At 42.2% G+C, this 26,144-nt stretch overlaps 1 protein-coding gene across 4 annotated transcripts in view; it reads left to right on the forward strand.

Annotated features, from left to right (window-relative positions):
• The first annotated feature begins 608 nt into the window (after positions 1-608).
• Positions 609-26,144, forward strand: part of MEGF10 (multiple EGF like domains 10) — a 112,070-nt gene continuing 86,534 nt past the window's right edge. Inside the window, exon 1 of one of the 4 annotated variants that reach the window (XM_030005237.2) lies at positions 609-693. The gene's annotated coding sequence lies outside the window, so the exon portion shown is untranslated. Of the gene's footprint in view, positions 694-1,062; positions 1,178-1,431; positions 1,455-3,625; positions 3,703-26,144 lie in introns of those variants that run through there. The other 3 variants (XM_030005235.2, XM_030005238.2, XM_030005236.2) reach the window with 3 other exon arrangements.

Genomic DNA, 26,144 nt, shown 5'->3' on the forward strand with positions numbered 1-26,144 from the left:
CCTCCCGCCCTGCCCAAACCGGGCGCTGCTGTCGCACCCCGGCTGGAGCTGTCAGCGGCAATGAAACCTACTGTGACGAAAAAGAATAGAGTAAAACCTTTCTGTAAAGAAAAAGATGCTTTAATGGCGCAACTTCCTAGTACCTGAAGTGCGAAGAGCAAAATTCCGTCTACAGGCGAAATAATACTTACCAGTTACGCAAGGCAGATTTCCCCTTGCAAAAGCTAATTTGGTAGATTAGCTACTGTCCTCATTATTTACGATTACTTTGCATGTTCGAAACATACTAACATTTGTTTACCGTGCAGAGGCTGTGTTAAAAGGGCGGGGGGAAGGCACGGACGATACACGACACCTGTCAGTCTCTTTTGGGCGCTCTTGTATAAAGACACAAGTAGCGGTTGCTTAGTTTCACAAAACATTTTCCTTCCCGTGCTCCATGATGTAACAAAGCAGGCTCGCAGGTCTGATTTACCTGAAATATTTGGGGAATACCAAGAATCTCCACTCACATACGCAAAAATGTATAGATGTTGAAAAGTAACGATGTCCTTCCTTTCTCAAGCAGTACCGGAGGGGAGCACATGACGCTTGTTTTTCTGTGGCTTTGGGTCTCCTGACGGAGCCGAGGACCAGCTCCTGCTCATGGGACCTAAGGAGCTTTGACGATTTTATTTCTCGGTCACCTGCTGGGTAGGTACCCATCCTTCACCGGGCTGAACGAAATGACCGCTGAGGCCCCGACGCAGCTTTCAGTTTGCCTGCCAGCGACGGGAGGGAGGCTATTTCGGGGCGAGGGGAGTGAAGGCAGCATCCGCGCCGGGGAGCGCCCAGCGGGCGACACCAGCCCGGAAAGCGTCTAAGTGGTCAAGTGTCTGTCCGTCTGTTTGTCTGTCCGTCCATCTGTCTGTCCGTCCGTCCGTCGCGGCTACATGCCGCTGCCCGGCCGCCACCACCCGCCCCGGCGGCGGAGCCGGGGGGCCGGGGGCCGGGGGGCGGGGGGCGGGGGCCGGGGGCGGGCCGGGCCGGGCCGGGCCGGGCCGGGCGGAGGAGGGGCTGCGCCCCGCCGGCCCCGCCGCACACACCGCCCCTCGCTCGGCGCGGCGGCGGAGGCGGCGGCGGTACAGGGCGGCGGCTCTCGGCGCCCGCTCGGACGAGGAGGGCGCCCGCGGGACAGGTAGGCAGCGACCCGACCCGACCCGACCCGACCCGACCCGTCCCGCCCCGCCACGCAGGTGCAGCGCCGGGAAGCCGCAGTGCCAGTCGCGGGTGTGGCGGGGCAGCGCGGCGGCATCCCGGGTGGGTCGGTGGCATCGCCCCCGGAGCGGAGCGGGGGTTGCCTTCGGCAAAGGTGTCCCCGGGCAGCGGTGGGATACGCCGGCTCCGCTCGTCGGTGCCGCCGCCGTGGCAGACCGGCCAGGCGCCCGCGCGTGTTTCTCTCCGCGTTGTCGCTGGTGGGTGACCGGGCTGGTGGGGCGGCTCCGGGGCTCCGGGCAGGCTCAGCTCGCTCTCCCCAGCTCGCATCGCCTCCGTCTCCCGCGCTACCGCTCTGGAGCCGGGACGGGTCAGTTCAGGCTCTCCGTAGAGCAGAGGGTTTGCGCGGAAGATCTTTTTTTACAGCTCACTGTTCCCTTTCACGCAAAGCTTTTGTGGGTCCTAAAGAGCGACTGGAACGAGGGTACATACCGAGACGGAGAGTTGTTTGTGTATGCATGCAAATAAGCATGACCTGTACGTGAAAATGCACATCTGTTTAATAACTTGACTTCGTTCCAGCGTACGGCTTTCAGCAGAAGCTGCCTAGAGAAACTCTCGGTTGTGTGGTATCCTGTACAGATTTTCTTTTGGCGACAGTCATAGTAGTGTAAATATTTCCTATTTTGTGTTTCAGCCAAGAAGCAGGCTCAATCTGGAAATGTGGGCACAAATCAATTAGGAGAAATAAGCAGCTGCTTTTCCTAGAATGAGCTGGGAATGGAGGGCTTTTCGGTAATCCTACACATTACCTAAATGTTGCTGCCAGTCATTGAGTACTTAAATGTAGTCAAAGCAGACATGTATTTCCCAGAACCGTGTACAGCTCTGAAGTTTTTCTCAAGTACTAACTTTTGATTATGGAGCGAGTTTAAAACCTCAGTTTGGAACACGCGGTCAGTACTGATAATGTTTCATGGCATACTTTCTCAGGTTTGTAGCTGAGTTTTGGCAGTGGCAGTTTGGAAAGCAGATTAACTCTAGGAAAAATGTTTTTATCCAGCAACTTAGAAGAACAAAAAAAAAAAAGCCAAGTCTGGAGAGTGATATTTGTTTCCCAGCAGATAAACTACAGACCTAAGCTGAAAAGTCTTAGATGCTTTGACTGAGCAGCATGTCAGATGTGAGACTGAAACTGAAAGCTGGCTTCAGTTTTCTTGTCAACATCCCTCAGTGGCATTTGTGCCCAATAACACAATTCCAGGAGGAAAGCATATGTAATTAGGTATGAGTGTTCTTCTTGAATTGTAGGGGAGTGTGCAACTTTCTGAGCTGGAGACAGAATTTAGGCAAATAACAGCCTGGGTGGCCAAATAATCTGTCTCGGTTGCTACTCAATGGCCCTGCAGTTGAAATGGTATTAGGAAGCCTATTTTATTTTCCATCTCAAGTCAGAAAGGCCAGCTGGGCAGGTGTGCTCCAGATTCTTAATAAGCTGGACAAACAATGTAATTCAGGCCCAAGTTCCTACTTGTTTGCTCATATAACTCGTGCACCTGCACAGCATCAAAACATGGGACCTTATATAGTAAAATTTATTTAATTTTTTTTTACCCAGACAGCTGTAATCACCATGTGGCCTTGTCATACAATCAAATTTAAATGCGTATGGCTCCCACAAGAGGTGGATCAGTTGTGTTATGTTAGTATTGATTGTTAATATAGTGTGGAGATGCCATGGCTTTGTGTTTGCCTTCTCAAGATGGTGCAGTTGTAAGTCTGGAGCGTTACAAGTCTCTGCTAGAAGATGAGCACTTCACAGGATTTGCAATGAATTTTCTGTGTCTTGCTCACTGATCACAATCCATATCTTGCAAAAAAATTCTCAACTGCTGGCTGCTTAGTGACCTGTGTGAAGTAAGCTGGTTGTATCTGTTTAATTCCCCTGGAAATCACTTACCAGAGTTCCCTTGTTTTGAGTATCAGGTGGTGAAATGGTCCAGAGTCTGCACTGTCCTCCATGGGCAGGGCTATGCATGCCAGTTTCCACTCCCCACAGACAGCCCCAGTAGACAGAAACTGTACTGCCTTTGCCTCAATAGCATGGTGCTTTAGCCCTTTGTATACCATTTTTACGATTTAGCTGCTCAAGGTAAAATATGCACAGCTAATGCCAACACTTTAAATGTGACTGGAGGTGGGAGGTTGTGTCCTCAGAGGGTGGGCACTGGGAGGACTTGTCCAGGGTTTACAGTATTAAATGAGCTGTTCTGCCCTGCAGGTGAACAGAGGAGTTTGACCGAGTGAACAGTTCTCAGGTGACTCTCAGAACCACGTTTTCCACAAAAGGATGTATTCTGCTGTATGGGGGCATACAGCTAGGGAAGCAAATGCGGTTTAACAGAAGCAGTTAATTCATCTATGCAAAGAACACAGGAACCGTGCACTAACATACTTAAGTTTGATTAACATCTAACAGAATTTGGAGTGGGCTTTTGACTGCAGCTGGTAAGGATCCCTTGAATTTATATTCAGATTACTTGGCAGGAGTTTTGCACCGTGTCTCTGCATACCTTTTTCTTGTCTAGGCATTTTCACTTCTTCTCATTGGGGGAAGTAAGTGGCTTTTGAGGAAGGAAAAAAATAAAACAGGTTCTTTGCATATGTGCTACAATTTTAGTAAAAACAAAGATATGTTGATTCTTGCATAGAGAATACTGTAACATGGATGTGATCCAGTATATTAATTTTTTAAATGGAACACGGTGTAGAGCAGTAAAAATCCACTATAAGCCTTCCTTTAGATGTGGAGTGGAATGGTGTAGTGGAATTACAGCCAAAGTTCTTACATCCTCATTCCCATTAAGCAGTGTCTTCCTTGGTGAATGATGCCAGTGGCACCAGATTTCACTATATAGTAGTTATGTTACCAACTCACTGTCAGCAATGGAATTTGACCCTGATTTTTAATATTAAGAGATGAGTTTCCCAGTAATGGGTACTCATATTCCCCTTTGAAGATTTGAAACAGATGCTAGAATCAGCATATCGTAAAACATAGGTAAAACTGCATTATTTTTTCATGTATGAGAAGAATCTGTGTCTTGATATTCCAAATGTTTTTCTTATGAAAAGAGTATGTATTATCTAAAGCCATCTGTCAGAAAAATAGGAGTAGTATTCTGGGGAGGGATTGGCTTTACTGGAATAGCTTTATTGATTGTGTCAGCATTCTTGTTAATTAACCCATTCAAATTGTCTGGTCTTTAATTGATGTTTTGCTTGTGTAAGGATTTGTGGTTCATGCCTTTGGATGTACACATTAGGTTTATATTAAAATGTAGACAGCCAGCTCTTCATGTTTTATCTGTGTTTTGTATCTGACGATTGTCAGAGAAATTAGCCCATAGTCAGCAATGAGGTACTAATTCTGAGCCCTTTTGATGTGCAAGACAACAAAAGAATATAGATTGGGAAGCAGAAAGCATAATTTTAACTTTGACACTGACTCCCTGTGTGACCTCAGGAAAGAAATTTAATCTTTCTTCTGCTGTGTAAAAGAACACTCTTCTAAGCCTACCAAATTATTTTTGTTGAACACACTGAGGTGCAAGTTAACTCTTGCAAAGAAACTTGAATATAAAGACTTCATATTAATGTATCTTCTATTTAAAATAAAAACACCAGCACTAACAGCTGTAGGTTGCGGCTCTAGTGTCCCACCACTCCGGTCACAGGAGCTGTACAACAGCACAAAAACAATAGCAAAAATAATCTTGCCTTTTATAATCCAAAACTTAAGACAAAAGACAATAGGAAATAAGGAAGGACAATGAAATAATGAAAAGAGCTGTCAAGCCACAGTCATCAAAAAAAATCATGGAACTTAAAATGTTTAAAGGGATTAATTATAATTTTTTTCAGGTGAGAGTCTTCAAATAGGAGACAGTGTAGAACTACTTCTCTGAAACACCAGGACATTACCAATGAGGGCTGGTACTGTGGCCCTGCCAAAGAAGAGGTTAACATCTTCTTAAGTGTGAGAAATGTTGGGCACGGGAAGAGACCATGGAAGGCAAGGGGAGGCTCAGAGAAGTCATGACGTTAGGGCAGTGCAGAAGGTGGATTTGTCAGGCTGGGCAAGAGAAGACCAGCAGGGGTTTGTGGTGTGCGTGAAGTTGTCCAGGCATGAGACTGGGGGGCCCTGACCCAGCTCAATGGTGTCTCTCACGGGCAGTGCTGGTCTGGGAGGGTGTGCTCAAAACAGTGGCGGAGGATGTAGAGAGGAAAGGAGGGCTGGTCAAGGCTGCTCAAGAAAGAAAAATGATCAAGAGAGAGATAATGTGTGTTCAGGGTGACTGACACATCTATGAGCAGTAGCAGGGTGGAATGCCAAACCAGAGTTTAGCAGAAGATACGTTACTTAGATGGACGGCAAAGGAAAGAAAAATCAACTGGACAGAAAACAATAAGTAAGCTGGTAGTTTGTTGTTCCATGCATACCCCCATTTCTTTTGGAAAGAAGCCATTGCTTTGTAAAGTTTTCTGTACATTGCAAGCATTACGCTGTAAGTTCTTGCCACATCACGCTTATCTCCTTCACGGGTAGATCCTGTAAGCCCTCTTCAAAGTGAGTAGTGCTGTATTCCATGTAACTGTACGAGACAAACATGTGCAGCACAAAATGATTCAGAGAGACAGTAAAGGCAGGAGGATGTCATTCTTAACATACTTTGGTCTTAGCCCTATGAGAATATTTTTCATTAATGAAAACAAAGACATCTGTGCAGGGTTTCAGTGAGTTTAGCGTGTTCACAGCATCTTTTGAAGTTTCTCCTATAATCTTCTCTAATTTTCAGGACTTTTTTGGGGCACTTGGTGAATTTAAAGGATTTACACAGCAAGTAATAACATTGTCACCTGCTAAGTTACTCATATTTGTCTTGTGGACATGTTTTGATTTTATCTTGCAGACATTTTTCTGAAGTACAGGAGAAAAATATTCAAGGTGGAGATAACTTTGACTTGGGATTTTTCCCATCCCCAACTGTTACTTGGAACAAAATAACTCTGCTGTCAGAGGCCTTAGGAAGAGTCATGATGAGATCCTCATCTGTGGTTCGCAGAGGACCTGGGAGTGCCGTGCACCGCCTATACTCTGCAGTCACGCTGCAGTTCTGCAGCAGTGCCAGCCCAGGGTGTGGGAGATGCCCAAGAGCTCCCCAGCTCCAGCTCTGCCCGTGCATTGGGGTTTCCCATGGGGAGCCAGCACGTGCTGGAGGAAGCTGTACGCTGCAGTCTTGTTTTGACACACAGATTTGACCGTAATAATTCATATCTAAAGATCAGGGCTACAGGGTGCATCTGCCTGGCATTGTAGATGTAGGCGGGAACAGCGAGATTGTTAGCTGCTGGAACAAAGGGGAGGAATTTGCAGCTGTGATGCTGTGCTTGGCTTCTCCTAAACTGGGTTTTAGGGGGATCCCACTACCCTGCTGGAATCCTTCTGACCTCACATACTGCAAAGGTGAACTAAATCAAACTTTTTCTATGTTTTCACTATTGTTGGCTTCATTCAGACCTTTTGTGCTACGGCAGCCTATTTTTTATTAACTATGTTGCTCAACACTTGAGTTTGGTGTTGATTCATGCATAGTGATTTAGATGATGGCTATTTTATGTTACTTGCCCCTTTCTTCATGTGACCCATAGGGAAGTTTCATAATCAGTTGATTTGGATGGGAGCTTTTGAATCCTGACTTTTAAAGTTTCGGCATTGCTGAACTGATTAACTAAAGAAGAGTGTAAGAGTTTCAATCACAGGGCTCTGCCAAAAAGAGCCCCCAAAGTGAATATTTTGTGTGAAAGCATGCCTTGCGGTTTAAGCCCGGAGTGACAATGATTGTAACACAACGCTGTTCATGTGACAGCCAGACAAAGAGGCCATTATGCACGGCTGGCTGGCATCAGATCCTCCCAAAGCCAGTAGTCAGACTAAGCTTGGTGGCCCCGAAAATGTGAATACAGTAGAAGCTCTTGCATGTTAAAAAAGAAGAAAAAGATGTACGTGTGTGTGTGCGTGCACACGCATGTGTGTGTATGCCAAGGTCCAGTTAAGTTTTAAGTACAAAATGACATAATTGATTTGCGTATGATTTTTGGAAAGTTGCTGTCAGGAATCAGCAAAAAACGTGTAACATAGCACTGAGGACAGACATGGTGGGAATAAGACAGAGCGTCAACACACCAAGTAGATCTTATAGTTCCTTTGCTCCATGCTGCAAGATTGCTTCCTACAATGTGCTTTTGAGCATGTATAACTGAGTTTTAGTTTCTTCTAAAGTGTTTACAAATTTTGGACTGCACTGATCTGCCAACACACACATGTTATGATCATTGGAACTTCGGCACAAATAAAGCTTATGTGTGGTTGTGGGAAGCATTTGTTTGGTGACTGACAAACCCTCTTCAAAGGGTTGAAGCCCACCGGCAAGAATCAGAGCACTTGATACTTCAAATGTCCCTGACAACTTGTGAGCTGCAGCGATCTTGGCCCCAAAGGCAGCATACTTGCGTCAGCCATTGTAAATCTACTTAAAAAATAGGATACAGCAGCTGGAGTGGAAAGATCTTCAATTAGAAATGTATTTGTTTAAAAACAACTGTTTCGCCTTTGCAGCCCTCAGGGCTGGATTGTCTTCTCCAGTGCACAGGAGTTGGCACCCAGTGGTGACCAGAGTCACTGGTGATCACACCTGGCAAAGGCGCTTTGGCCTCATTCCCTAGCTACTGCTGTACATTACTTTTTAAAAATATTTTTTCCCTTTTTAATCTTTTTTCCCCCTTTTAATTTTTTTTTCCTTTTATCTCTTTTCTTTTTCCCTTTTTCTTCCTCTCTCCTCTTTCCCTCTCTTCCTTTTTCTTTTTTCTTGAGGACCTTATTAAACTAGTGTTTGCTTTTGAGTGATATTCGCTCCTAAACACTTCACTTAAGGGAAGCACATAATTTATGGACCGGTCTGCCTGTTTGTTGGTATATTGGTACTGGTATAAAACCAAAGCACCAGTTAGTTCAATTTCTTTAATTCCACGTAGGTTCAAATATTTTTTTTCATTTTGCTCTGTTACACTTTCTGAATACAGAAATTAAAAATATAAAATTATTTCATATTCTGCAGTTGTGTTTTGTTTATACTGATACATTTTCCTACTTTGTTTACACTTTGCCAGTGAATATTTTCCTTTAGAGAAGCTTTTGAAGTGCAAAGAGGAACAGAAAGCATTTTTTGCAGCTGGTGACAGAGTATTAAATAATTCATCTTTTCATTTATTCAGTTCTCCATCATTACGCTTGTCTTTGGAGGGTTTTTTGTCTATACTTTTGGGAGACACTATCACCAAAATTACATATGCCTATATAAAGAATTTTGTGTCATCAAGAATTAATCTGAAGAGGGTCAGGCTGTATCTTGTGTTTGGGGTAGAAATTATAAATCATGGAGGAACAGTATATTGGTAGCTCTGTTTAAATACACCATACAAGTGCCTGAAGAGCTGGTGATTTTGTTACTCCCGCCTGCACCAACGAAGGGCCAAGCTCAGTCCTGCTCCATCCAGTATGTGCTGAGAGTCTGCCCCCGGCAGCCAGCCCTTCCCCGTGCTCACCCCCCACGCTCCAAAAACGTAACTCTCAGGAGTTGTTGCAGGCTCTGTATGAACTTGGCAGTTCTGCTCACAAATTCCTTTTTATGCCAAGTTGCTTGTGATTGAGGATCAAAACTACAGAGCTTAATGATTTTGTCTGAATTTTACATGTCAGTAAAAATCCCAGCCAATTTTGCCCTGACACTTGGATTTTTTTTGGTGGTTGTTGCTTCATTCTTTTACCTTAGTGTGCTTGAAGAGTCTCACTGCTCCTCCAGAAAAAAACAGGTGTTTGGTTTGGGGAGCAAGGTTGGCATAGTTAGACTCCTGACCAGCTTCTTCCTCCAGTGTTTACCTTACATGTTTGAGTAAATCTTTTTAATAGAAAGAAATACTGAGGATACAGCCCAGCTGGTGTCAGAGGGAGACTGAGCTGTCAGTCTAAGAAATTCAGTGATGTCTCTGCGTAGGTCAGATGAGTAAATGCTTGTTGAGGGTAAAGCTGGGCTAGACGGGCTGTTTTTTTCAAACAGTCCTCAAGAAAAGGATCGGTACTTATTAAATTTTTTAAACTGCATTAGAAGGGTGCCAGATTGCATAGAAGTTAGGATTTCGTTTTCTCATGCAAGCACTATGGAAATGATGCTTGTGATTTCTGTATGTGCTGCCATTAAAGGATGTTTGTAGGCCATGGCACAGCCTTGTTGACAGCAGTGGATTTTAATTATCCATATAATTACTTTTTTGTGCATAAGAATCTCTTCAATTGTAATGTCAGTATGAATGTCCTAAAAGTGTGTGTCATGTGAAACAGCATATTGTCTGTCTCCTGAAGACAGCAAAGCAAACAGCCTCTCCAAATCTGAAATCACATCTCTACATGTGGCCCTTTTACTCAACGAAAGGAAAGTATTACTTCCAAATACTAATGTTTGGATTTGTACAAATGAACTCATGTTGCAGGTGTGCTTTGGTGTTCAAATCTCATCCTCCTGTACCATGTTTGGGTTTGGGACCACAAAAGACAAGGACATTTGAGTATGTATTTTAAAAATTATGGGTAGGGCTTAATGCAGAGATGGTGCTGTATGATTCTTGCCTGCTATGTACGGTTTGGTATAGGTGTCGCTCTCTCTCATGATGTAAGCTGTCACAGTCCTGTTCGATGTTGTCAGGTCCTGCCATCCTTTTGGTGTTTTCTGATGCATTGGAAGTGTCCAAATTACTGTATTCAGTGACATTAAAATACGGGAACTTTGAAACTTGTGAAATTTTGTTTTTTATGATGCAACTAGGAGACTTCCAGGAATCTAAACACCTCAGGAAGATTTCATAGAAAGATGGGAAGGAGATTTGTCCGTTGTGTTCAACAAGTCTTAGTTTATGTTCTCTCTAGAGCGGTGTTTACTTTCACAGAAAATCTGGGTAATTGTAGTAGGAATAAACAGGCATTTAAGTGTAAACACAGTTTTTGTGGATTCCTAAATGGGAGTCCCATTTGCCAATTTGTACCATTGTCCCACTTGCCCCTAATTTTGTGATGTTGCTTCTAGAGCGGTTACTCAGGTGCTTTGTGAGTTCTCACGTGCTTTGTGAATGAGCAAGTGAATATCCACAAACCCTGGGCAGTTCTTCCGTCGGAGACTTCACAGTGTGTTCTCCCAGACAAAGGCCACGTTCCTTGAAGCAGCAAAGGTGAAGCAGTTAAGTAATTAATACCTGTCCACCTTGGCTGTATGTTGGTTGGAGAGCATGGAAGAGAGGAAGAATAAAATGCCTGGTGCCATTATTCCCGCAGGGTGGTGTTGCTTTGCCCTTTGGTGGGAGTTTCTGATATACTGCAGCTGAGGCGTGTTTCACTGGCTGCAGTGCATTATCATTATTATTATCATATCATCATAATTATTTTTATTTATTTAAATGGATTCTGTTAAACCACATGATTGCTTTTTATGCATAACAATGCTAATTAAGACATTTATTTTTCTCCTGCCATGACAAAGATCTGGGCACCAGTGGCCAGATGGCTGCTGCTGCTGCTTTGCACTGGTGTTGTCTTCCTGGCATGACCCATAGGAAAGAAGAAATACATAACACTCCAGAGTTGCTCAATGTCATGTTTGTGAAGAGAGGAACTCTAAGTCCAGGAGCAAAAAAATCCACCTCCCTGGCCTTGCTGGCTGTTTTGCTTGCCTGCTGAGGTGCAGGAAGGCTGCTTGTCTACTGAGTGTAGCAGCCCTGGTAAAAACTGTTTCCTTCCCTTCTTGTGCAGGGGACGGATGTCTTAAACCTTGGCCAGGGCATGGGCTTCGTGTGGGCTTTGTCGCTCCAGCTGTAGCTTGCCTGGGCGCTGAGGCATGAGCTCTGCCTTTCCAGTGGGTTGAGGAGGCATCCCTGTACGGGGATACTCTGCACCATGTACTCAGGTGTTTGACATGGGAACTGCGCCTTCCTCTGGTTTTCAGATTTGACAATGGTGTTTCTAAAGCAAATTTCATAATTTGCACCGGCTGCCTGACTCCATTGCTCCATCACCACCGAAATCATAGGCTGCCTCTTCACCATCCTCTTTTTGCCTACAAAACCCTCTCTTAACATACTCGTCTCCTTTCCTTACTTTATTCTGCTTAGACAGTGAAAACGTAAAAGCAGAGAAAATAATTTGGGACCTTTTTTTCCGCCGCAGATGATGCGAGAGCTGTGCGCGGGCTCCTCTGGGCGCTGGGCGAGACCCCTCGGGGCAGAGCGCCGGGCGGGGGCATTTACCAGCGGCACCGCCGGCTTGTGTGTTTTACTCGCAGCTCCGCCTGCTCTGTAATGGAGCTTTAGTGCTGCTTTAATCCATGCCACATGCGGGTGACCCGAGCAAACCCTGTGGGAAGACAGAAGCCGTGTTGTGTGTTTGTGGAGCAGTTGCTCTGAAGCTGATGTACAGCTGTGGCTGGGCTTGTTTGGAAGTGAAGAGTAACTTGATCTTTTAATCTTTTTTTTCTTTTTTTTTCTTCCTCCCCAGACTGATATTGTAAATAACAACTGTTTCTGAAGGCCAGTGAGGTTGAAATGCATATTTTAAATTGAGGGATAGATTTCATGAAGGTTTTAGCTCTGTGCAAAGAATGTGCTTTATTCTTTTTATAAATTAATTTTAGCTAGTTTAATTTCTTTTAAAATAAAAGACATAAGAGAACAGAGGCCCCAATTTTCTTACTTGCATTGAGTAAACCAGGACTAACTCGAGTGAAATCAGTGACTTTCAGAGTAATTGAAATGAGGTGCATGAACACGGATCGCTTGTGCATTGTAGGATCTGTGAACACACATACACGTCTGTGTTGTCCAGCTATCCCAAACCTGCCTCCACCAAAGTCAGAAAAATTGGCCTCTTTTAATAGATTATTAAATTTTCTTTTAGAAAAAAGCTGAATTGCCAGCTTGGTAATGGACTCAGCTGAGAATGCACAGCAACATTAATGCTTTTTATGCTTTAGGGTTGTTTCGGATTAAAGGCACTACACATTGCAAATACCAATATGCAGGTATGCCACAGGGCTTCATCACTGCAAGACAGAAGATGGTACTGAATGGAAGTGAGTTTCACTAGTTTCAGGGAAGTTGTTTAAACTCTGAAAGCACAAAAAAGTCCTTTTTTAATTACTTACTAAGAAGATCAGGTGAGTAGTTGTTGAAAAATCTCTCACAGCAGGAGAGATCCTTCCCTGCTTTAAAGTATCCCCACTGCTGTCAGTAGATTTTTCCACCTCCGTAACCCATTTCAGAGAGCTGGGAGACTTAATCTCATCTCTGGAACAATATTGTTCCTCTGCAACTTTAATGCACTTTTAAGTTATGTTCCATTCTTTCTTGCTGAACACTAGTTCATGCCAATTTGCATTATGTATGAATAACGACAGCCAGGATATGCATTCATAGTAAGTGAACCTCAAAGGATGCAGTGATTTGGGGCTCTGGTCTGCACCATTAAAACACAGAGGATTTTCTTCCTGTCTTTGCAGACTGTCAACCTTTCTGTGTGTACCACACCCTTTTACAAGTCGAAAATAGATTTTGGAAAATAGATTTTTGTTTTCTGTGGTTTGGTTTGCTAAAGTAGTGCTGAGATGCAGGAAGGAAATGCTCTTTCTCATCTAGCAATGAGAGGAGATGTGAAAAAAGTCTGAGGTTGCTGTCTGTCGGTCTTCAGTACTAAGTTTTTTTGGAATTACATAGAAATCCATTGCAGTCACTCCAAAAATGTCTAGTGGCATTCAGAAACATCTCTGGAGGCTGCCTCCTAGGATGTACTTTTAAGTGTCCTCTTCTTCTCCTGTGGGAGTCTCTCACTACAATTCAAAAAATTACAATGCTTTCTATTGTATTGCCTCTCTCCAGGGAAATACCAAAGTTTTAGGACATTGAGGTTTTCTCTTAGGCATATAGGTGTGTTTTTCTTCGTTGCAGTTTACAAAAAGAATACCAATGGGAAAATTAAAGAATGAAAAAGCAGATAGACAAGAGGGCCCCTTCAGAGGTGACCCAAATCTGTTAAAAATTCTCTCAGTCATGGTATTGTGTGTGGTGATTCCTTTGTAAATGTCTAAGACCCAAAAGTCTGTATTTCCTGTTTCTGATGCTATACCCACAGTAAGGACTGTAAGCACAATGTGCATGTTATTGCCACTGTGGCAAAATATCGAGCTGGAGGCATGTGTCCTAAGGGTAGGAAGAAAATGGAGACTAGCAGACCTAAATTTTGTTTTCAGCTCTGCTGTTGATTTTTTTTAATGAAATGAGAGAAAACATTTAGACAGGAGTCTAAATACTTTCCATATATAGTGTGGTTATTAAAGGTAGCCTTAAGAACAAAAAGCCTTACAGTGTTAGAAAAAGTGTTGTAGGTCTTATAGGGAGTTATGTTGATAAAAATACTGTATGTGAGATTATTACATAACATATACCTGAAAATAAGTGTGCTTAAGTAAGTGAATCCCATCTTTTGCTATATTAAAGAGGCTGAGGGCGATCAGGTATATGCAGAAGGCTCATAAGGAGAAAGAGACCCCAGAGACAGAAAGCCACATGGAAACTTGCTGGAACCTCTTGCAGCATGGAGCAGCCTTGGACTCCTGAGAGCACAACAAAGACCTTCAGACGGTGACAGAGAGCATCTGCCCTGGCTCATCTCACCCGTTGGGGGAGACTCTTTCCAAAAGATGGTCACTTGCTCTCCTGGAGGGAGGGAATTGGGTGTCCCAATCTGCCCTCCAGAGAGAAGAAACTATTCATGGATTAGTTCACCGGGCAGCTGATCGGTTGGGTCAGATGAAACGCCCGTCGCTTGCCCCAGGTCTTGGACGACAGCTTTGCTTTAGCTTTCAACACAAGGGCATCCTTCTGCCTTTCAGGAGCGGATGCAATGGATATCGGTACAGTTTTCATTGCTCTTCTACACATTCCTACCTTTCTTTTCACTCTCTTGAGCAGTGCAGAAAATTGGTAAGGAAGGTCAGATAATCCCTTGCTCCTTACTGGATGAAATGGATGAAAAGAAGTAGTTTTAAGCAATATGGCAGCTGGCCTGTCCATCTTCCTTGCTGACAATAGCAACATACATTTCTGTGCTCTTAGTAGAAAGCCTGTGTGAAATTGGAAAGTAACAGTTAGTCAAGGGAGAGAGTGCCTGCAAGCTCAGAGTCGTTACGCTATGTCAGGACTGGTGGATGCTAAGAGCTTGGATTTTAGAGCCAAAAGAAGATCAGCTGGTAGTAAAAACAATGAAATAGTAGTTATTGGCCAGCCCAAGCCTGGAGTTTTCACCAGGTGTTGTGACAGTGAATCTGAGTCTTTAGTCATCAGAAGTCACTTGGCAGCACCACCCCGCATAAGGGAATGGACAGGAGGAAGGATGCGCTTCTTCCCAGTGTCCTGTGATCCCTCGGGGCAGCTCCTCTGATCTCTCCCTTTTACGTGGGCTTTGCTTTCCCCTACTCATTTGCATTGTCTGCTCCCAGGGAGCTGCAGTCGGGTTTGCTATCTGTGCACAGAACGTCCTGCTAAGCTGCCTGGAGTGTCCCTGCTGCGGCCAGCGAGGTGACCTGGCAGACGCTGGCAGCGTTGAGCTGTTGGACTGCTCTGGATTTCAGGGAGAACAAGCAGTTTTGTGGGTGAGTTCAGGTTTCATCCCAAATTTCCACGCAGATCAGAAGAGAGTGTCCATTCCGTTTTCACTCTTCCCAGAAGCTCCCTTACACTGGGATCGTCCAGTCCCTCTGCAAATGGTGCGCTGTTTTTCACTGTCCTCTCAGCTGTTTGCTCGCCTGCTAGCAAAATAAAGCAGCAGATACACTACTGAATGTGAAATTTTGTCCTGTGCAGTTTCCAAACTCTGGATTGCTTATGTCTCTCATCCGTTAAAGAGAGACAACACAGTCAGACATTCAAATGACCACTGCGTTTCCTTCTGAAAATAGTGAATGCTTTTAATTTCCCTTTAGAAAAACACCATGCACAATTCGCAATACTTCTTTTTATTTTTAATGAATGACTGAACCAAGGCCAACGTTCCTGTAGTTTTAGCTGAGCGGCAGCAGAAGTTGTAACAGAGATGCTTCTAATGCCAGTTGGGCTATATGTTGTAAGTCTACTTACAAAGTTTGCCTTTTTTCTGGCACAGTCTCTGACACATACACTCCAGTCAATCACAGTAAAGTGCCTAATAACAGATGTGGCAATTAAGCTGAAGAATTCTGTCTCTCTCTTTTAATTTTTATTACACAGAATAACAAAGTACCTCATTAAACCCACCATCACAGAGATTTTTTTTTAATTTGGCATACAAATGTCTGCAAAAATTAGATCTCTGAATAGGGTGCCTTGTTACTAAAGGTGCTTTGTCAGACAATGCTATGAATAGACCATTTTTGTAATGACAGATATGTGCTCGTGCTACTGCTGTCCTTTTACAACCCATACTGCAAAGAGGTACAGGTTTAAAGAAAGCAACATATGTCCTGAAGGATAACATTTTGAGGGATTTAGGGCCTTGTGGTCAAGTTAATAAAAATGTGGTCTTGATTCTTCTGGGTTCAAATTACACTGCCTTCAGCTGGAATTAGCAGCAGACATTTAGGAAGGTTTCAGATAACCAGTAACCAAAGTAAATTAACATATTTTAATATGAGAAATTATCTTGGAAAAAGATATTAATTGCAACCAAAAAAATCTCCTTTTGATTGTTAGAGCTTCTAAGGCATTTGCCTTCATTAGTTTCTTTTAATGATGTACCAGGCACTCTTTGTAAAGGAGAATCTGATTCATTATTAAAAGAAATTAATTTAAGAATTTAATGATTTTAGTTGTCTTAGAAATTATGGTAAGAGAAAACTGAAACTGATATGAATCAGTACTGGAAACTTTGATACGAAATTATTCTTTTAGTATCAAGGTGTTTTTATGCATAAAATACAAAGTTGTTTACTCTGCCATTGTTGGAAAGAACGTGTTTTTTTAACTGCCCATCAGGAATGTTGGGAGCAGTTTTATTTCTTAGAGGTATTATTTATTCACCAAAGCACAGTGTCTTGTCTTACAGCTTCAACTATTCATCTAGGAGTATACTGCATCTGTCTCTGTGTACATTTACCTGCATGTATATATATGCACCAGCATGCGTGTGTCTGTGCGTGCATAGACACACACACAAACTCATGAAAGAGTGAAAATGTGGAGACACCACTGGCACTTGGCAAGCTGAATTTCTCCCTAGGAATATTTTTTTTTCTCTGCTGACAGATAGGGAAGCTAAGTACTAAAAAAACCTGCAAAAATTATTTTAAGTTTGTAATATTTTTAAAAAAGAATGTAATGTTGAGTTTGTCTTAAATGTTCAGCTGTTCCTTAACCTGTTGTTCATATTATGTCTGTAGGTATTACAGGCCACCGATGGGATAATGAGACCAAATTGTCACCCTGTAATGTCAAGGAGCAGTGCAAATCAAACAAACTAGCAAGTAAAGGTCAGGGAGAAGGCTCACGGATATAAGCATTGTTTCCATAACTGCATATGCTTACAAGCATTATGAAAGGTATAGTTAGAATAAAAACATAAGTCTTGCCCCAGTTCTTCTGGGGCAGTAGCAATGATACACAGCTGCCACCAGTATAAATGGACACAGTATGATCACTTGGTGGCATCTCGTTAGGGCCTTCAGCAGTAGTAAATTAACTGTGGTGGAGAGAGGCAGGGAGACAGGTGTGAAATGAAATGAGGTGGGAAAATGGGTCTGGTCTTGCACATGTTGGTCTATAGAGCTCCTTCCATTTATTCCAGCTAGCAGCAAAGATGCACTGAAAGTATCTCCCAATGTTGTTGAGCCAGTTTACTGTGAAAATCACAGTCTTACATGTTGCTCACTCTACAGGATGGCCTGATCAGGTTATATTGTAGTGTCACTGAAAGCTTTTGGGGCAGAATTCCCTTTGACTTTAATGGAAATAGGATTTGTCCCTTTAATTGTGGTTCTGTTAAAAAACTAAAATTAACCAGTCTCTTATGGTTTTGCATTATGATCTTCCATTTTCCCCTTTGAGGAAGGAATGCAGGAGTACTACATCCATTCTGACCTTTGCAAATGCCAAAAGGTGGAAGAAGTGAATGAATGAAGTGTCAAAGGAAACAATTCTGGGTTCCCAATTGTTCTACCAGAATGTTTTGGATTTACTTTGTGGGGGGAGGGTGGGGAGTGTGGGAGGCTTGTGCGATGAATCATAGATGCTTTGAACTTGACTGCTGGAGGTGAAAAAGAAAAGCTAGTGAGTAATGCATTGAAATGTTCAGAAGCTGTTAAAATGAGGTGGCATCAGAGTTAATTAACTTTTTAAAAAAAAAAAACCAGATAATTTGAAAATTGAAGTCTATAACAGAGTACTGTGAATGAGGATTTACAGGAGCGAAATGCTTAGTCTAAATCATGAAAACAGGAGCTAAATGGAGTGACAACTTTATTTTCTGTAGAGCGTTATATGCAAAATGGCATTTCCTGGGATGATTTACAAAGGTAAGTGTACTGAAGCAGTATTACCAACAAATTTGTTCACAAATTGTAACAACTGGTTAGCATCTAGAAGATATAAACAAATGAGGGTGTTCATACGTCTGATTTTCATAATGAAAGGGTCCAGTGAAAGGCTGTGACAAGTGTGGGGAGCTGCAGACTGAAGAATTTTGCCGGTGATAACAGAGGCTGTGTCTTGGAAAGGGAAGAATCTAATGTATGATGGAAATGTATGTGGAAAAAAGAGAGCATGCATGTAATGGGGAAAGGAAAGAAACAGAGGCAGTCTTTGAAGAGGGCTGAAACAAGAAAGCAGAAGACTTCTAAAGGAAGGGGGGCATATTTGAAATGGATCCTAAATCGTAGAGGAAGCTAAAGGAATAGTCCGAGTCCTGTGATTGTATTCCTTTATACCCCGGCAAAAAACTGGAAGTGACACAGTGTCTGGAAGGCTGGTACTTGAGATAATAGGAAAAGAGGGGTCACAAAAGCTACAGTCGAGAGAGGGTAAAACCATGAATGAGAATTTCTGCAGCAGTGGAATTAGGGCATTGGTGTATTTAGGCAACCACAGGATTGTCCCAGGCAACTTGTCAGTAACCACAAAGTTTTCACAGTTGCATCCATGAATACAATATCCTTTCTTATGATTCCCATTAGAAAAAAATGAAATATCAGATGTCTGGTGATGCTGTCTGCTTAAGTGACTGTGTTAAAAATTCGATACAGATTTCTTACCACATTATTCTGTAATAAACAGAGCTTTCATACATGTCACTAACATCTAACTTGAGAAGAAACTTTTCCTTAAACACGTTCATCCAGCCATTTTTACTCTTAGCCATGTAGCTTTCACCTGTACTATTAAAACAGCCCTAGCATGAATATACAGGCTGATGGTTCAGTAAGGAACACATTATTTGACTGAAAAAAGGAAAGGGGAAGAAGAGGGAAAGGAAGTCTGCCTATGTGGATATGACTTTTGTATCGAGCCCTATACCGTGCACCTTCTCTTAAAATATGTGTTATTTGCTTTCACTGCTGTTAACTGTCAACATCCACCCAGGAAAAGATGCCCAGGGCTGATAGGTGCCATCTGTGTACAGACTGAAAGCTGCTGGTCCCTGCGTCAGTAGCCTCGTCCCAGCCGCGTGACGTCACCAGCCACCCCCTGGCTTCCACGTGTCTCTGCATCCCACCACTGTTTTCTTCCAAAACTTGGCCTGTGGCTTCCCTGGGGGCAGCTGGCCAGCCCTGGGGTAATCTGCAGCTGTGGAGAGGGGCTGGAAGGGGAGGAGGAAGACCTTGAAGGTCTGGCTGGAGGGTACAGGCAACAAACAGCTGCAATAGCTTGCCCAGAAACGGGCAGTAAGCTGGGAAACGGCAACCTCTGAAGATCTCCACATGCTTAAGAGAAAGAGGTGGTGGTTGAGGGTGGCCTTTCTAAAACCAGGCTTCTGCATGCCCTTCCCTATGTGTGGAAGGAGGAGCTACTCTTGGTCCCGAATTGTCCCCTGGTGACAAGCTGCACCTTGCCATTACCCAAAAATACGACCCTGAGACAATGCTACCATCAACGCTACAGACACACCCTCTGAAGATTTTCGGTGGTCTGTGTTTACAAAATCGGTTTATTATAAATTCTTTTTAGAAACAATTTCCTTTTCTCTGTTGTTCCTCATCTCACATATAGCTTCTCTGTCCATCGCTTACTCTTGTTTCATTATTTGGCTTGGGATGAAAGAGCATTAAGCATCTTGAGGAATTTTCCCTTTTTTTTTTTTTGGTATGAGAGCCTGAAGTTAAAGCAATAAATTATTGCCCAGTAGTACCCAGACCAGAAATAGATAACAAGTATACTTACCTGGCATAGTTTTATATGGTTCACTTGAAGTGTCTTGTGTAAAAAAAAGTATATTGAGATTTATGTTCTAGTTGCTATTTCATCTTCTGAAAGTGTGCTTTTCAGATACTTTGGTTTGGATTCTAGACAATTTTAACTGTCTTTACTTGGTAACTCTTCATCTGGGTGGAAAATAACCGGACAGCACATTTAGCCAAACGATTTTTGTTAACAGTTCATCTTGTCGACTTCCTGTGTGAATAATCTTTAAACATACAGTACCATGTGCTGTAGGTAACCTTAGTGATCACAGGTTTACATGTTCAAGACGTGTAATTGTTATCTGCCTGAAAAAGAAAATAATCTTTTAATGTGAACAGTGTTCCGATTTAGTGGACAATGACAGCTACAGTGAAGTGACCCCCATCCTTGTGATGTTAGGCAGGCTGCCTCTGAGGAAAAATAATGAGACCATCTGCAAAGGATCTGGCATGCTGGTATTTATCTTTACCATCCCTCCTTGCCTCGTGCAAACTTGACTTCCACTGAACTTTCTTTTCCTCTCCTTTTAATACTGATTTGAGGGAGAAGAGGACTGATAGATGGATATATCATCCCTGCCAGCTTAGCAGCTACAGAAACTCTCACTGTATGGTGAGAGTGTTGCATGGCAGTAAGTGAAGTTGGTGGACCAAAAAGAGTCTTACTTTTTCAAGAGGCCAGAAGATCCTAGGGAAACTCTCATCTGATCTTTTACAGTAAGAACAAATCTTGTAAAAGATACTGCTGAGTGACTTGCCTGGAAATACGAAGTCCTCAAGGACCCAGTTTATGCTGGTGATGGAATAGCGCTGTGCTTTTGGGTCTGTACTGTAGCGTGATGCTGGGGCATGCAGTGCTATGGAGGGGCCAGCCATCTGGCACTGTGCCATGGCACTGGGTGGCATTGCTAGTATAAGGCTAGAAGTTTGCCGAGAGTTAAAGCCTTCTGTTTCCTCTAATGTTTGTAATAAACTTACTTCATTCTAGAAATGGAACTCTCCTTATAATTGCAATCCAAGAGATTGTTTGACCTTTATAAAACAATGTGCAGTGTGACAGCTCCCAATCTCTCCAGGCTTCCACCTTGTCCTAGTTTCAGCTGGGATAGAGTTAACTGTCTTCCGAGTAGCTGGTACGGTGCTATGTTTTGAGTTCAGTATGTGAAGAATGTTGATAACACTGATGTTTTCAGTTGTTGCTAAGTAGTGTTTAGACTAATGTCCAGGATTTTTCAGCTTCTCATGCCCAGCCAGCGAGAAAGCTGGAGGGGCACAAGAAGCTGGCACAGGACACAGCCAGGGCAGCTGACCCAAACTGGCCAACAGGGTATTCCATACCATGTGACGTCCCATCCAGTATAGGAACTGGGAAGTGGGGGCGGGGAATCGCCGCTCGGGGACTAGCTGGGTGCCGGTCGGCGGGTGGTGAGCAATTGCACTGCGCATCATTTGTACATTCCAATCCTTTCATTATTGCTGTTGTCATTTTATTAGTGTTATCATTATCATTATTCGTTTCTTCTTTTCTGTTCTATTAAACCGTTCTTATCTCAACCCGTGGGTTTTGCTTCTTTTTCCCGATTTTCTCCCCCATCCCACTGGGTGGGGGGGGAGTGAGTGAGCAGCTGAGTGGTGCTTAGTTGCTGGCTGGGGTTAAACCACGACACACCTGAAAGTTTTTGTGTTTAAGTAGAAGGTGCCTACTCCAAAATACAGTTTAACAGGTGCTCTCTGTTATTTAAGATCAGATCATGTATTACTGCATTTATATTTAGAAGGAATGGTACAGATATGCAGCCAGTGAAATGATAACATTACTTAAAGGATCATGATGCCATAGATTTCAAAACAGGTATTTCCATGACTTACGGGCAAATAAAGCTTGGTTTCCTCCAGACTTGTGGGTTATCAGTGGATTCTCTGGAAATTGACAATTCAAGACTTCCTCACTTCTGTTAACTCCAGTTTAAATGACCAATGGATTTAGAAGTTATTGGGCATGAGGCCAGAACACACACACAAACACTGTGATTACATAAACCTCATTTTCCTAGAAATCTCTGATAGTTAAAGAGAAACAGAAAAATAAAAATGATCTAATCTATTAACTGAGGAAAAATGGCAATTCATTAACGATTTCTTTTTCTTAATAACATGGCACTTGAAAAAAAACAGTGCTATGTCTGTCCCCAGAAGGGAGACTTGTTCCAGCACACTCAGCCTCTGATTTGGTTATTCTTCAGGTACCAGTCTAAATTAATTATTTTTCCATTTCATGCACTTTGTCTTAAACAACTTTGGACTCTTCAAATGTATCAGTTTGTTTCACTTTGAATCTTAGATACTAATTCAAATTTGAGATTTTGTCTGCAGTGTAACTGTTTTTGAGTGACGTAGGCGTACTCACTTTTTCATGCAAGATCTGCTAGCATATGAGGAGGGATGCAGCTGCCTTGGCTTGTAGGCCTAAACTTGTCTTAATTGGCATAAATGGCTGGGCTGCCAACCCCAGAGGGACCTTGGGAGTGAAAAAGCTTGCAGAAGAATAAACTTGTAAAGAGGAAAACTGGAGGGGCTGTTACTTTTGTGTGCTAGGGCATGAAATAAAGAAATTAATACTGCGTTTTGAGGGAGGGCTTAGTGATTGAGTTAGTACGGTTTGTGGCTAGTCATATATTTTTCAAATTCATCCAGCAGAGTTAGGCTGTCTGTGAGTGCATGGCTAAGGCAATACCTGTCAGTTAGCACATGTTCAAATGAGAAGTGAGGTTTAAAAGTAAGGAAGCATGAGCTAAGAGGGTCAGATTTGATTAAGCTGCGTCAAGAAGGGCTCTTGTTATCTCTGATCATGGGGTGTGTGAAAAGGTCATTCAGTTTAGGGCATTATTGCGTTATCATTTAGTAAACTGTCATATTAGCTGTCCAGATCCCCCACATTTTGTGTCAGGCAGAGTCTTAGCCTTGCCAGATGGGTTGCATGTCGGTCCATTCTGAGCTCTGCTAACTGGCGATGTTGCCTTTGGAGTGACATATTTTGAGGATTAGAGAAAAGACCAGTCATTTTATTTACATTTGCTGTGATTGTACTTCTTCAGGCAGTCTAGGGTCTGTGTGATAATGCTCCTATTCAGGTTAATTCGTATTTGGTTTATGAGTGAAGTTTCATGTGACACAGCATCAAACTGATTTACTGATTTCCAAAGGAAAAACGCCTTCTGCTCTTCACCAATTAATTTTCTAATGTAATCAATAAAAGCAATCAGTTTTTATCACAGAAGTTAACACAGGACTAATCATTATTGACAAGACTAGGTCAGGTTCAAATTTTGCTTTGCCTGACATTGGTAGTGTAAGAGATTATTTTATAAACAAATTGTGCTGCTGGCAGAGGAGCTGAACCTCAGGAGTGAGGAGAGTATAATGCTACAAAAAATGCTACGTAGGAAGTGAAGGACCAAACAATTCTCCATGGGCAAATCTTTAGAAAAAGTCTTTATCTTGTCTGAAGCTGTGATTTCCAGTTGCAGGTAGCAGTCACCAAGTCTCTTATGGGGTGCTGGCTTTGTCATGCTCTGGAGAATGTGAAGGCAGAGGCACCAGCAAGGGACTCTATAGTAATGACTGTGTGTTTTACTGTTCGGGCTGAAAGTTTGACTATGATGGACAGAATGAAGATTTTTTTAAAATGGCATTTGCTGTACATGCAGGTTAATGCAATGTAAGTGAAATTACAAACAGCCCATGGGATTACAGCCCAGAGAACAGTTCAACATACCTGTGCCGTATCACTGCAGAAAGGCAGAAGTGAGTGTTGTAAAACCTTAGAGACACCATAACAGAGTACGAAAAGCTCCTACTATTCTAAAGTTTTTCTTCTAACTGAATGGCATGTTCCTGCTTCATTTTTTATGTTGCAGTAGTAAAAACGCTTTTGCAACAGTAATGAGAAGGCTACATCAGCAGTTCTCTTGGTCTTGGGTCCATTATGTCATGTTAGCAACTGTATCATACTATTCTCTGTTGCTCATGCAGTTCTAATCCTGCTTAATTCGTCGGCAGCACTTGATTTTGCTGACCAAAAAATGCTTGTTCACAGCCTTGAGCAACCTTCACTTCTTTTATGTTTGGAATTGTGTTACCTTCCCCTGCTCCCCCCGTTCCATTCTTATTTATTTATCTCTTGTTACGACAAATCTGAGGGGGAGCTGTGTGCCCTGAGTTTTGCTGGGGGCTCTGCTCTGGGTGGGTGGAGACATTAATCTGTAATCATGTCTCAACTTCCACTACACAGAGGAGAAGCGTTTGTTTGCCTTTTTTAGTTACCTATTCTTTCTCTGAATTTGAGTGTGAACTCTATAGGAAAAAAAAACCAAACCAAAGCAAAACGTGTGCAAAACTGTCAACACAGTTGGTAGTGGCAAAGAAAGTGCCTACAAATCTCAGATGATGGGTAGTAATGGTTAACTGTCTGTGTTTATATGGTGCACATACAGGCTTTTTCATCTGCTTACTAGTGAGATGAATGTAGTTTGTGTAGCTGCTCACATTAAAATGTATTTTAGGGGAGTACATGTAATTTGTGGGAGTATATTTTTGGGATACCTGTACACCAGTTACACCATTTTAAAATGAGCTCGTTAGTGATGGTAATATACCTTGGGATGATCAGGTTAATTTTTTAATATGACTATTATTGATGACTATTAATATCTTCCTTTGATATAATAAATTTATAATGAGCTAAATTTCCCTAATTAGATTACAGAAACTTAGGGGAGTAGTCTATGGTAGCTTCATGCAGCTGCATTGCTTTCCTGTTAACATTTTTAAACCATGGGCTTGTATTAAGTCCAGGGAAACAGAGAAATCTCTGAGCTAAACAGACTTCGTTTTGCACAGCACCTGCCTTAAAGATCCTGCCCAAATGACAGTAAAGATGCAGCTTTGTCAGCTAAAGTTTTTGCCTTTAATAGTATAAAAAATGCTAAGGAGCAATAAGATTTTAGTGTTCTGTTGAAACATACATGTTCTGTTGTGTACTTTAGCGGAAGAAAGACCTAGCAGTAAAGTGCCATGCACAAGGTTAATTTTGTTGTGTGGCGTCAGGCTGTGAAGTCAGAGACTTCAGCTGCACTGAGAGGGTCATACATGCTGGTTAGCAATCCAAATGATTGGAAAATGTATTTTGCTAACTCCCATATTAAGCTTGAAAAATGTCTTCTTCCCCACCCCCTTCCATATGCAAACATGTTGCTGGGTATTGGAGAGCATTTTTGGAACAACCATTTGCCTCTCTGAAGATCTTTTTCATGGAGGTCAGTGGTGCTACTCACAGTAGAAGGCTCAATGCCTGGTGGCAAAATTCCTGTTTATAACTCAGGAATGTAAGTTATACAATGTGCTGTAGGAGGTCAGAGGAGCTTTCTGTTTTAGCATGAGTTATTTACTCTCTCATACATCTGCTAATCACTAATTTGCATAGAGAAGGTGTTCTCCAACATGAGCATTTTCAGTACTTAAAGCACAGGTACTATGTATATGTAGATAGTTAAGATACTGATGTATTATTGGGTGAGGTAATTTAAGTAATGTATAATAAGAAAAGTGAATGTCTGAACAGGGTATCTCAGTGCAAGCTGTAGAGAGCAAGAGTTAAATGAGTCATCTACATTTTTTATTGCTAATATAAACACTTTAGCAATGCTAATCAGTTGTACTGATTTTCTGTTTTGATTTTCCTTAATAATTAAGCAAAAGATCTGGAATGCAATCAAGTTTTACACTAGGGGGTTCATGCAAATGATTTTTTTTTTTTTTAATTTTAAATTTTGTTAAATGTATCCAAAAGGAAAGTTACTGAAGTGGAGCATAAAAGAAAAAAGGAAATAAAGTTTACAGTCTGCATAATAGCAGTGACTATTTTCAATGAGGGAAATCACAACTTTTTTGAAATTATTAGCTGAAAATACAGCTGCTTTTACTGCTTTTTAAACAACTGCACATTGACTACTTTGCTATGCAGTGTGCATGCAGAGAAACAGTTACAGACCATGAAATATCTTTCAGCAGCCCTGATTTTTCAAGAGGTATTTAGCAAATTGGGATCATCTCTGTGTCCTCAGATAGCTTAAATATAATAGTTTCTTTTTGTGAGCTTTTTTATGTTGACTTCTGAAGAAGGTATTGTAAAGTAAGACTATTTCTTTTTTTTTTTTTTTTTTTTTTATGGCACAAAGTGGACTTTTTTCTCTTAAAATAAAGTTATTGGTGTGGTTTGCTTTATTTTGTTCCATAACATTTAAAATAAGAAATTTCTGTTTCTGAATAATTTACTTTTAACGAAGTATTTGTATTATTTCAAAACAAACATAT

Source organism: Aquila chrysaetos, chromosome Z (genome assembly GCF_900496995.4).
Source record: "Aquila chrysaetos chrysaetos chromosome Z, bAquChr1.4, whole genome shotgun sequence".
In the NCBI taxonomy this organism is placed as follows: domain Eukaryota; kingdom Metazoa; phylum Chordata; class Aves; order Accipitriformes; family Accipitridae; genus Aquila; species Aquila chrysaetos.